The 13234-nt window shown below is 38.3% G+C and overlaps 1 protein-coding gene and 1 long non-coding RNA gene across 7 annotated transcripts in view; one reads left to right on the top strand and one right to left on the bottom strand.

Moving 5' to 3' along the window:
* Positions 1 to 6390, bottom strand: part of FHIT (fragile histidine triad diadenosine triphosphatase) — a 525169-nt gene extending 518779 nt beyond the window's left edge. Inside the window, exon 1 of one of the 2 annotated variants that reach the window (XM_072934992.1) lies at positions 6264 to 6390. The gene's annotated coding sequence lies outside the window, so the exon portion shown is untranslated. The remainder of the gene's footprint in view (positions 1 to 6263) is intronic. The other variant, XM_030283431.4, reaches the window with a different exon arrangement.
* The window catches only part of LOC115497013 (uncharacterized), a 46492-nt gene continuing 39632 nt past the window's right edge, over positions 6375 to 13234 (top strand). For all 5 annotated transcript variants that reach the window (XR_012058043.1, XR_012058040.1, XR_012058044.1 and 2 more), the window contains exons 1-3: positions 6375 to 6507; positions 11044 to 11103; positions 12908 to 13024. This is a non-coding gene — a long non-coding RNA (uncharacterized lncRNA). The remainder of the gene's footprint in view (positions 6508 to 11043; positions 11104 to 12907; positions 13025 to 13234) is intronic.

Here is a 13234-nt window from a genome sequence, read left to right as displayed (position 1 = left end):
CCTCCATTTGCGTGTCACTGATTCATTCTCTGAACTGCTGCAGGCCAGCCAAACCTTTCAGATTATGGCAACATTTCTCTTCTGGCACACTATTCTGGTCTTCTCCTTTCTCCTTTGCTCACAGAGAATTTTACAGCTTGTCTGCAGCAGCTATCTGATATCCTCATCTATTCCTATTAAGGAGTTTAATTTATTCAGTTTATCAGGAAGGCTGAGAAGGGAGCTGATCACTGTGCACAGACACTTGCACAGTCAGTCAGTGTGAAGTATTCTGACCTTGCAAACAGACTTACAGAGACCCTGGTACCTGGAAATAAACCACACTGAGTGCAGTGGGTGGTTCCTTACAATACTGGCAAATATTATTGATAACGACATCATCCAGTCTCAACACAAAACAGATCCTGTTACAATGTGTTATAATAACTATAAAACATTTAAGAAATAATGTAGAATGGTTTTATCATTTCTAATGCTGCCTTCATATTCCTATTTTCAATATACAATGAATGCCCACATGCATGATCAAAAACTAACATTACACTAGAAAAATAAAGGAAAAACAACTGCCAAATGGGATACAACTTTTAGTTTCATATATTCCTTTCAAATTTTTAAGCAATACTCTATATCTTGAGGCAAACAAACGCCTTTAAAAAAACTCGTTTTCCCGAGAAAGTAACTTTCATTTATTTGACTACTCCTATCAAAATACCTATACTCAACTGCACTGTTTTGTCTAACCTTCAAGTACCTCGAATTGTATCCTGAACAAGATTCCTTGCACTGTTTAGCTTCAATATCCAACCACCTCTTTCCTGATTCAAATCCTCTCCTAGAACTTCAAACTCTAATTCTGATTTTTGTTACAAAATTGCAGACAAGCAGCTTTTCCCACCCCACAGCTATTTACTATCCCCCATTGCACAGTCACATTGCTACAGTGGGACTACCAAGAATATTCTGTATTCTCCCTTTTCCAATTCAGTCCTTAGTAGGACAACTCATGATAGCTACACTTATAAAAACTTGCTACATTAATAATACAAATATTTCACTACCAATATTTCACTATAGTTTTTAAGAGGAAAATAACTAATCTTACACCAGTCTATAATGATAAAATCAACTTTAGTTGATAACAGTTTCCAAAGCAATGGAAGCTGAACTCCGGGGTCCTAAAATTTTCTGGAAAAATATTAGGTAGACCATTAGGTCTTCATTTGAGCTGTTTGTCTGCATTTTGGTTTTCCAATAAATATGTGAACGTAACCATATTTTTAAAGAAGACTACACATTTTCTTCAGCAAAACATCTGCTTAATCAAAAATAAGACTTAAGAGACCCATAAACCCCAGATTTAGGCAAGCTCTCTTCTGTCCTTTCCCCCTCTCTTTCTAATATTGAATGTTTTAAAAACAAGTAAAAACCTGAAAATTTATCTGCAATGAACCAAATTCTGCTCTTCTGAAATAGGATTCATCACAACCATATAATTCTTAAATATTTAATAACACAACATGCACTTAAAAAAGACTGAAAGCCTGAAATTATTAGATGTCCCATCACAAGAAATAAAAAGGAGACGTGCATTTTTCTGCAAGTGTAATTTCAAAGTTCATAGAGGGATCTAAAGAATGTCAGCTAGGTTGCTCTGCTACTGTATACCAAACAAACAAGTAATGAAGCAATTGGTTTTGATTCATAAAAATGCCAAAAAGATCGTGGATAAAGTATACAAAGTTAATTACTTTTCCTTTTTTTCCTTTTTTTCCTTTTGAAAGGGAAGTATCAGGAAGATAACAAAAGTCAGGTAAAGCATGAAAACGGGCAAAGTAGTGACAACAGAAAACAACAAAATCAAGCACCTTTTCATTTTAGTGACCATCTATAAAACATTACTGCATGAATGCTATTTAAAAGCTATTTCAAAATCCAAAGTCCCTATTAAACACTTTACTTCCTACCAGTTTAAGGAATCATTATTTTGTTTTCACTAACAGAACACTGATGTCATTCCTAATGCGAACTAAATGCAAATTTAAGCCTCATGTGTTACCTACTGCTTTCTAACAGGCCTTCATTATCTCTTAGTTCTCAGTTAAGACTCGCGCACAAATCCAGCAAAACAGTTTAGAAGGTACTTAATTTTCAGTATTTGCATAATAACACTAAACAGGATAAATAATATGTATACTTAGTGCCAAGCATCAACACTATGCCAATTTAAAGCCTTATTCTTTAACATTTCAGAAATAACTTTGAAAGCAAATTAAATGACATATATAAAGTATTCCAACAATTCAGTATGCAATGACTTCTGAACAACAAAACACCTGCCAAGGCCAATACCTACTAGACACATCAGATTTTCAGTGACTTAAGACCTTGATAAATCCCTGCAAACATTAATGCTAAAAAAGCTTTACATTCAGAAGAATTGATACAAATTATTTTGGCTCCTCATGCAGTAAGAGCATTATATTGATAAAGTAACAGACATCACTGCAGTGCCAATACAGAAATTCTGTACTTTGGAGTAGCTACAAATGTGAAGCAGAAAAATGCAGCTGTTGTTATGTGTTACAATGCAAATCTGATGAGCCACACTGGGAATATTCAGTATTGCAGTGCAGATTGATGAGAGGAGAAGCACACAGTCTGAATAAAATAAAAAGGCTTATTTAAATCTCACAATAAGGACATTTTGTTTAGTATTACCCAAAAGATTAAAACCAGCTTTTTTTCCCAAGACCTTTTTACAATTTTTCAAGTTTGCTATTAGAATAGCCATGCCATTTCCAAGAGGAGCAGGCCTGCAGAAGCACTCTCTAAATTTGAAAAATTCTACCCTGTTACTGTAACAATCTGCAGGGATTTATGCACACACCTGCTCCCACCTGGGATATCCCCCTCAGGGACTGCAGTCTTAGGAACCTCCACTCTGGGGCCTTTTACAGCTTGGGATTCCCCCTCGCAGTCCAAGCACTGGGGGAGGAGAGCTCTTTCAGCCCTTTTCCAGTCTGTTCCATGTAGGATACAGTTAGCAGACTGCCTTGGAATTTAAGGGAAGGAAGGAGGAACTAGTCTTAATTGAGGGCTTCTGCAGAAACCCTTTCAACAGCTGAGCCACTGGGAGCACAATTGAAACCTAATTGCACAGTCCCCAGGGACACTGCAGGGACACTGAGGGTGCTGGGTTAGGCACAATCAGGGCCAGATCCAACCCTTTCCAACAGGAATCACATTCAACTAATGCAAGTTTCCTTTTTATCAGTAAAGCTTTCTAAATGCTGATTATGAAGTTGCTTTTCCCACACAACCCAATTTTATCCATAGTTTGTGTGCACATTATTATGTGGAGAGGTAACTCCTTCACTACAAAAACTTACATGAAAAAGTGAAAGACTCCAAATTCTGACATTGACTGTTTACCATGGATATGCAGAATTATCCTGTCACTTTAGGGACAATCATATTTCCCTCCCTGGTATGCAAAGCAACCCAGCAGGCATTTATCAGCAAACAAAACAAACTGAGATTTGGTTAGGTCTTAAAAATAAATAAAAACCAAACAAGCAAACAAAAAGTCACAATTACATACACATTTGAACACTGCACTTGGAAAACATGAGGTATAAACTGCAAGGATGCACAAGGAACACATTGCACCAAACATGTCTGAGAGTTTTATTTGATAAATTACTGGTGGAGTAGAGAAAGACAAGAAAAATGAATGTAATTTATTAAGACGTTCTTTAACGTGTCCATCTCCCCCTAGAGCTTATGGAAATAACAAAGCAACAAAACCATGTAGCCCTGTAAGAATAACTTAAATCTAAGTGAGAAAAAATCTATAGGAAGGCAAAAAAGACACTTGAGATATTATTTTAATAAGGAGAAAATACGGATGATACTGGTCAACTTAGATTGATGCACAAAATAAAACAGTGCCTACACAGCACCAAAATATTTGAAAGTAATCAATTTGCAGTTTGCAATCATTCTCCTGTTAGGATCTGAGTTACAGAAATCAACAACATTTTTCTTGGAGACTTAATATATCAACATTTGGCCCTCTGTAGTAAGCATGGCCAATTTGTCTGAAGCTGTTTATTTACACACTAAAGACATTCTATACACAGATCAGCTGACAAAGTTGGAAAGCAACAATATTTTTAACCTTTGGAGAAACAGGAAAAATTACAATATAAATAAATGTAATTGACATCATTGAAGCTGCAGATACTGGAGAAGAAAGAATGACTGACAAGTATAAAACTGAGGAATTCAATTTTCTGCAAATTCACAAAAGGATTCATGTAACAGATGACAAAACGAATGAGAGGATTATACATTGTAACTATAAAAAGGCAAATCCTATAAAGTACATACACAGTTGTAATATACAAGACAAGTGGATAATCCCATGTGCAATGTTAAGTTATATGAGTTGACCCACTGTTTCCAACAGCATCTCTATATCCTCCAATTTTCCCAGCATGTAAAAGTATTAACCTGGTCACTAGCAAAGTCAATGGAAACTGCAAACACACAGCTCAAACTAAAATGTCAAAACTGAATACTTTTACATACTGTCAAACTAAAATACTTTACTATGACTACAAGCTTTGTGTAACACATTCTTCTCATTGCACTCTGAGACACAAACGATAACAAAGAAAATGAAATTATAAACTGAATAAAAGCATCTGAAAAAAGGATTAAATGTTTAATAAATAAGTGAATGAAAACAGCTTTCACATATTGCTGCCTTAATTCTTCTAAGTTTTCTCAATACTACAATACCAATTAAATTTGCATTATTATAATAGCATGTTTTGAAGAGATTGAATTAGAACTTGCATTAGAAATGCTATACTTGGAAAAGTAACAGCTTCTATTGAATGAAACTAGCAGCACCTCTAACAAAACGTCTCACAAGGGAAAAAAAATAAAAACAAGCTGCAAGAAATGAACTAAAGGTTTCATAGTAAGTGGTGAAACTGACAAGCAAACTAAACTCAGCTTTTGCCAGCACTCTGCCTCGCACAGGATAGAAGTAGTGTCTGTGTGTAGAATTTTTCAGCACACAGAACGTAACTTTTAAAGATAGGAAAAGTACTTTCCTGTCATTCAAAGATTTAAAACTACTCAGAATGTCTAAAAGTGCATTTGAAAAGAAATGTGAATGCAGGTTATGGAATAAGGGGACCTGCTATTTATTGGAGATAAGCCTGAGGAAAAAGACAAAATATTTAATGCCATTTTTCCATTAGACATTTCAGTGATTCAGTTTTAAATTAAGATATAGGACATGTTCTGCAATGCCTTATCTGGATCACCAAAATCCAACATTCAAAAATTAATACTTTAAAAATTGCTTATGGGTGGACATATTGCACAGTTGCTCTTTGAACTGAACTTTGTATTTTCCTCTTTTTAAGATTATGAAATCATGTAAGATTTTTAATTACACTACACCCCCAAAAATAATTTGAACCTAAAATATTTTTTGTGTCAAAACTTTTAGCTGAAAACTTCTGTGCTCACATTTTAGGTTCCATCCTACAGCCGAGAACAATAGGATTATTTTAGGAAGGGGGTAGGGAGTGGGTCTTTTTCTTGTCCTTCATCTTGATTTTATTAATTTCTGAAATGAGTTACTAGGAATCTCCAATATAAATATATCCCTTGGACACATGGTATCCTCGGAAAAACATAGCTACCTTTTTCTAGTGTACAGTACTGTCAGGCAACCTACCCATGTTCAGCTAAAATCATTTAGGAACTGGTATAAAAGCACTCGATCGAAGCACGTAATGTTTCTGAAATGGTTTTTAGCATTACAGCGTTACACAGAAATTCAAACTTCAGCGACTGCTCGGTCTCAGTGACCCAGCACGGGCTGGCTGCTGCAATGACTGCCTCCCGTTTTGCCGGAGCACGGGAACTGATGGATCTGCTGTAACACACCGAACTCCGCCGCTCACCGGGGACACAGCAGCGCCCACGAGGGGCAAATAAAACAATTTTAACTCGCGCGAAACCTCCCCACGAGGGTATTCCCACATCCAGCGGGGAGGGGCAGGAGGACGGCGGGGCCGTGAGGGGCGGCGGCGCGGCGGGCAGGAGAGCGGCGGTGCCTCAGGAGCGGGGCAGCGCTGCCCGCAGCTCCGCGCCCGCCGCCCGCCGCTCCCGCCGGAGCCACCGGCGGCGGGGACAAGGGGAAGGGGCGAAAATAACACAAAATGGAGACTTACACTCCCGCTGTGACACGCCTGCGCGGCCCCGCCTGTGGCGGCGCACGGCCGGGAGGCGGGGTCGCCGCGCTATCCGCGCCTGTCGGGACTGTGGGTAAGCTGCTGCGGGTGGTTTTGCTGCTTATCGTTGAGTTTCGTCCCTATCGCCGATTTCCCTGCCTGCCGCCGATATCCCCACACAGGAGATCGTGAGGCGAGCGGCTGCTGGCCGCGGTGCCGGCCCGCGGGTGCCAGCCCTGCCGGGGTGAGGGACACCAGGGCCGGGCCGGCCTGCCCGAGGCGAGCCCGCACGGATAAACCTCAATAACTGTGTGAGCGCTTCCCTTGGCAATACGAGCGGCTCATTGCAAGTGGGGAAAGTGGTGTTACAGTGTGTGCTGTGCTTCTGCTGCTGCCCCGCGTGTCTGGTTCAGACCCTACTGGGGGCTAGAGTTGCGATTCTGCCTTCCATTTTGTTCTCATCTTTGCCTTAAATTTTAGTTCTATATAGCAGCAGTGAGACATCAGTCTGTGCTTCGTGCAGGCAGTGATGTCCCTGCTGAATTCCCTGGCACAGACGTGGATGTTGGAGCTCCTTCAGTTCAGTATTAGCTGAGCAGGGCTCTCTGTAGCAGCGGCTCCTTCCAGACCAGCACATCCAACACTATCATCAGCTTCTGCCATTAAGTAATTCTCCCTCCACCCTTTTCCTAAAATAAATAGGCATGGTTAGTGCCTTGCTTTCAGTTGGACTGAGCTCTTTTTGGTGAAGCAGCAGAAAGCCAGGTTTCCAATGGGTCTTTGGTTTGTAGATTTTTTTTTTTTTTTTTTTTTTTTTTTTTTTTTTTTTTGGTACCCAAGAAATCTCTCTTGCACAGCTACTTTTGTGTATATCCACTCTAGGGCAATGAAGTTGCTGAACATTACTGTTACTCCACCACTTCAAGCAATCAGAGATGCTGGCTCAAGCCCAAAACTTGCACTTTATTTTATATGCTAAAGAACATTAGTATGAAAGACATGTTTGATGTATTTGCTGGAGCCAGTACCACTAAGAAGATACTCCTACTGACAAGACACTCCTACTTCTGTATTAATGAACACTGCCACAAATAATGACCAATACGCCAGTTGTCATAGTTTATCCTGTAAACTCACATTGAAGACACTTGTCACCAACCCATGAATGTGGTATCAAGTGTCATTACTACTGAATGCCAATAGAACACCAAGACTGTCTTTTGATACCAGTGCTGTACTTCCCCATACAGCAAAGTGCCTTGTCTAATCCCAGAAACCACTCTGTGCTGAAGTGACAGCATCAATTCCCCTTGCTGTTACACATTTTGTCAGTCCTTTGTGACACTGTGCAGCAACAGGTCCCTTGAGACATTTGTCTGCAAAGCTACCCTAGATATGTCCCTTTTACAGTTTGTACACCTGTCTTCTAGAATTAAGCAATCGAGAATCTAGCAGTGGCTGCTCTCCTATATGCACTTGATCCTGAGAAACATCCTGACCACTCATTTTGTTTACAAAAGCAAACAGTGGGAGCAATTGCCTTACCTAGTACAAGTGAAGTGTTTTGCTATCACAGGGTCACTTTCTTTCTTAATGATCACACTTTTCCCTTCCTGACATGTTTTACTGTCATTAATTGTCATTAAGGAGACCATATCATTAGTAAAAGCAAAGACCATCAGACTTGTATATGGACTATTTCACTGCCATTTGCAGATGGAAATCCATTCAAATCAAGGGATACGGTGTGAGATGATGTGCCCATTACATGAAAATGCACTCCTTTTATGTGAGTTGTCTCTTGTTGACTCATATTTTTAAAAAGGATTGAAAAACATTTCCTCTTTTAAGGTCGGCAAGAAAAGATAAAAATTTAAGACAGTTTTGTTGTGCCAAGCACATGCTCATGATACTGTGAAAACACTGTACTGAAATATATGCTGAGAAAGCAGACACTTCAGTAAAGCAGCACATCAGAAAATCTGCTTAAATATGTCACCAAGTTTTAAAACCAACAAAAAAAACACCACCACCAAACAATCCTCAATGTTATTCAACACTGCTGAAAACAAACTGCAAATTCTAATCTCTTTGAATAGCTCCAGCCATAATTCTCCACTTCTACCTCTGCAACCCCTGTCTGTAAACAAAGATTACGTATTAAGTAAGTACTTGCAACTGCTAAAATATGTGCGAGACGCACAAAGAGGTGGGCTATTGCTACATCAGAAGCCTTGGCTTACCAAGAAAATAGCTTTAATATTCTATTATTAACAGGGAAATATAATACATAAGCAGAAGTGAAGTGTATTTGTAGATAATCTGCTTCTAACATTCAGCTGAGCGCGAAACCTCTTGAAGAAAAGCCTGATAGAGATCCCAGGAAAACATTCCTTTAACTCACTGCTGCTTCTTTGTTCAATGGGGCAGTTCACTTTGTTCTTTACACTGAGCTACTTTATACTTACACAGAAAGTATTTTTCCTCTCTCTAATCCTAACAGGACCACAAGCCCCTAATATCTTGACTTTGCCAATCTCAAAGTTTCAGCAAGTCAAGTCCTTATAAAATATGTTTTACCTGCAGAATGATACATGGGATTCTCTTTTCCTCTGTGATGCATGGTAATTGTATTTATTTTTCAGTGAATTCTGGGGTTTCCAATATGGAACTGTCTTAAATTATATTAAAGTACAAGCCTTAGATCTGTGATGTTACATAGCATGCATTTTCAAACAAACTTTCCATTGTTTTTTTCCTCAATATTGTTATGTATCCAAGAATTAGGAACATAGTCATTCTGAAGAAGTAAAAATAGTATAAGTAAATTAAAATCCTACTATTTTGTCATTTAGCAAGGTGATTCTTCTCATGGTCTCCTTCTGTTGGCTTGTGCAATTTAAAGTGTGTGTTTACTTCTTTTGTGTGAAATGATGTAATTCACAATCCAAAAGCTTCTGTGAGATCTTAGTATGTAGCCATTAGAAAATCAGCAAACTATCATAGGAATTTTTAAAGAAGTTTTCACTCCTTCCTTTAGTATTCAGTTCTAAAGCTATCTTTTGTTGGTTTTATTTAGCTGGCATACAGAGATTGTAATGTGTTGGATTAGCACTGCTCTAAGGAGGCTGGGCCTTGGGCGTTCATGCAGTTTCACTTTCATGGCAACTTCTTTATTACTGATGCAGGCTTACTCTCAGAAAGTATTTTCTTCAAGCCACAATTTATTTTCCACTGGTCAACACATCCGTGTTTATGTCAACAAGTACAGAATCTTCTGTTTTCCCCTAAGAAGCAGTGGCAGTGAAGCCTACCCCTGCCAATAATGAAGCACATCTAAAGGAGGATTCAAAGCTCTGTGTAAGCATGAGGAGTGGAGGCACATTTCCCTCCAGAAATCGGCACTCACTGAACCTGCTCACCAGCTGTAGGTGCAATTAGCTGTGTCCAATTTACATTTGGAGCACAAGGGACCAGCTTTCACAGCATGCTCAAAACAGCAAACACAACAAGCTGGGGTTTGTCGACACAATGCACAGTTTGTCAGTTCAATGGGAAACTTTACAAAATGTATGTGCAAGATATAATTACAGCATGCCACAAATAAAATTTCAAAAGGATAATTGAAACAACACTCATATCTTGGAAAAATAAGCTGGTTAATTGTTGTAGGTTCACAGGCATGTCACAGCACACAATACAATTAATAAAATATAAACACCAATTTTCAAATCAACACAGCTTGATAATTTGAATTCAAATTTTAAGAACAGAAAAAAAAAAAAAAACAACTAAAAAAAGCCTCAAGACTTTTTTTCATCTCTTTTCTTTTTCATGCTCTCTGTGGCCATTGAGACTGGTAGGAAGCCAGCCCATTTAGTCAGAAAACTTTGCAGCATAGCAGGGAGTTTCATTTGTCATCACATGCAATAGCAGCTGTCTCCATCAAGAATGAAGTTAATCAGTACAGACTAAATAAATTAGGTAATTCCTTAAATTGTTAACATTGTACTTTTGAATGAGGACCAATCTTTGTCTTCTGATGCTGGAAAACTTCTCTGTCAAGTAAATAAATTTTGTGATTTGGAACTAAGGAGCAGTGAAATTCCTTAATGTATTGTTTAACCAAATATTTTTGGTAATTGAAGATATTCAGTTTACACAAGGGACACAAAGTGTTAAAATTTTAAAGGCAGAAAAACAAACAGGTTTATACACAAAGACTTCAGTATTTACTTTACTCTTATGATCACTATTTCTAAAAACAACAGTAAAGCTTTACACTTTGTTTCAGGTTTTATTTTAATTCTTTCTGCAGTGCTTGAAAAAAAGGATGGTATATGGTGTCTATTTAACTAAAAGAGCAACAAAAATCTTAAGAGCATTTTAATATAAAAAGAACTAGAACTTCATCACACACACAAAAAAAAAACTTTCATGTACAGCGGAAAACTTATTTAACCTTCAAAATCTGCTGGGCAGGTTTTTGAGGAATCAGAGGAACTAAAATACATATTACAATAATTAAATACAAAAGAAAGGGTTGAGCATCACATATGTTGCCTACAGAAGTTGTTAAAAAATAGATGGGAATAATGCAAAGAATATTCATATTGTGATATTATCAAAGGCATACATCAAAGTGGAGTACATTTTTGCTAAGTCAAGGGAAAATTGCTTTTCTTTTGGCACTTGGTTTGACATGTCATGTCCAAAGAAGCTATAAAGTGTTTTCAAGATACACTGAGTATATTACTTATAAAGTATTGTGTTTTATTAGGAATGAAGAAGCAAAAGGCAAGAAAGTTGCAGGACACACACAGCCCTTGAAGCAGCATAGGTAAGCATGGTTACAATCTTTGGTCTTTGACAAACTAGGCCTCGTCTTACAGACAAGCTCGGGTTGAGAAATATTGTTCATATGGATTTAGGGAACTTACATAAAACTCAAATTTTTTTACATGAAGGGATTTCATTTTCAGAAGCTTGAAATTGTCTTTTTCTTCTGAAGATTTGATAAGGTAATTTGATTTAGAGCTCTGTTTTACAGAGGAAAAAGGGACTACATTTCTCTTGTAAGCATCTCACTGGAAATAACGAAACCAATCACAGGTATATTCAAATATATTTTAAATTGGTTGGTGGACTACTGTTGAAGGGCTCAGTATAGCTATTCTAAAATTTCCATATGTCATTTACACAAAGCCATTAAAGAAGCTTTTTTTTCTAAATCACATAAAACCAATTTAAATCAGTTACTGTTTTAAATCAAATTCTGCTGGCCTATCTTAGAGCTTGTCCCTTGAATCCATAGATTACCCAAAGGAAATTTACCTTGAGAACAGTATGATAAAGTATGGGCAAAAATGTAACTCATCTTTTGACAATTCTTGTGCTTGTGAAAAACATTCAGTGGTTGAAACAGTTGTGCCAGCAGCTACTTAAATGCAGCTGCAATCTTGACTAGGCCACAGAAAACTCAGAAAGCTGGACAGTTTCCACACTCCTGATCGCTTAAATATTTTGTGGTTTTATGCTCTATTTTGAGTAGGTAAGGGATATTCCGATGGCTTTAGATTTATTTTGTTTGCTTTCTCTGGAAAATGGTTTTTTCAGGGGGATAAGGGGGTTTGAAAGTGACTGTAGGTTTCAGAAACTGTGTCTGCACCTACCTCTGTGAGCACCTATGCAGTCAGCAGAGGAGCTAGAAAACACAGGAACAAGTTTTAAACTATTCTAAAATACTCTCTCATAGTAATTTTTATTGCAGCATATACTGACCTTTTAAGTCATAAGGAACTGATCCTATTACAGTAGTTTTGGTAAATGGGAGTGATCAAACCACTGTTCCTCAAGATCACTGGGAGCAGTTGCAAGGACAGTTGATCTCTGGAGCTGCTGTGGGGAAGGAGTGCACAGAGCACACAATCTCTCCTGGTCCCGTGCCGTGCTGCCCATGTCAGATAAAGCACTGGGAACAACTGACAGCGGTGGTCCTCCCCTTCTGACCTGCCAAGCTGTCTTTATAAATCTCCTGTCACTGCTAAGAGGGCAGATTGAGCCTCCACAATGGAAATTCCAAATACCCAGTGCAAATTCAAACTTTGTGTAAGTGACTTCTGCAGGAGTAAGCCTCATATCAGATATCATAATTATGATTCAGACATTAAGAAATGGGTTTGGTGCCATTTCTTAACCAATATAAATCACAAGTATGGCCTGGAAAGTTCTTTATTTGTCAGCTGTAGCCAAACAGTTTTCTCAACCCTGTTCAAAATGTGTCAAAACTATTACTTTAAGTATTAGCTGGATGTCAGTATGCTTTTTGTTTGATGACATTTGTTTAAGATCACTAGTAGTTTGGGTAATATGTCTTCTTGTTCATATTTGGGAGTTTTAGTAAAGCACATATGGCTGTGTCATACATTTCTCTCAATAAAAAATCCATGGAGTTTTGAATAGGTGTTTGTTGACTAACAGAAGACCATGACCAGTTTTCTCTGGCATTAATCTTGGAATATAGTCTGCAAGTAGGAAGGCAGCACGAGTAGCAGGCATGGCCCTGTGCAAAGGCTGACAAAAATTCACAGCACTCAGTCTCACTGTCTCACAGTCTCAGCACAGTCTTGTCACTTTATTCTCAGCAGTACCACTCCTTTGGGAAAGGAAGGCATTCCAAACTGGGGTATCAGTAAAGTACCACTACTGCTGGCTGGAGAGAGGGAGAATCTGAAGGGGTCTGGATTTATGGATGATTCACAGTAAGTAACTGAAGGCTGCCACTCTGCTTTCTCCTTCATCAGTACTCCGTGTCTGTGGCTGCTGTGTGCTCCCTAGCAAGTGTTTAGAAGTGAGCTGAACCAGCTGAGACTAACCTTATAAAAATACAAGCTGCATGAATGAATCAAAAAGTATATTGCTAAATTCCAGGGGAAGACCCAAGATAGTTGAGGTTCCAAATTAGTCCTTTA

Source organism: Taeniopygia guttata, chromosome 12 (assembly GCF_048771995.1).
Source record: "Taeniopygia guttata chromosome 12, bTaeGut7.mat, whole genome shotgun sequence".
Taxonomy (NCBI): Eukaryota; Metazoa; Chordata; class Aves; order Passeriformes; family Estrildidae; genus Taeniopygia; species Taeniopygia guttata.
This window is presented reverse-complemented; position numbering and strand designations above follow the sequence as displayed.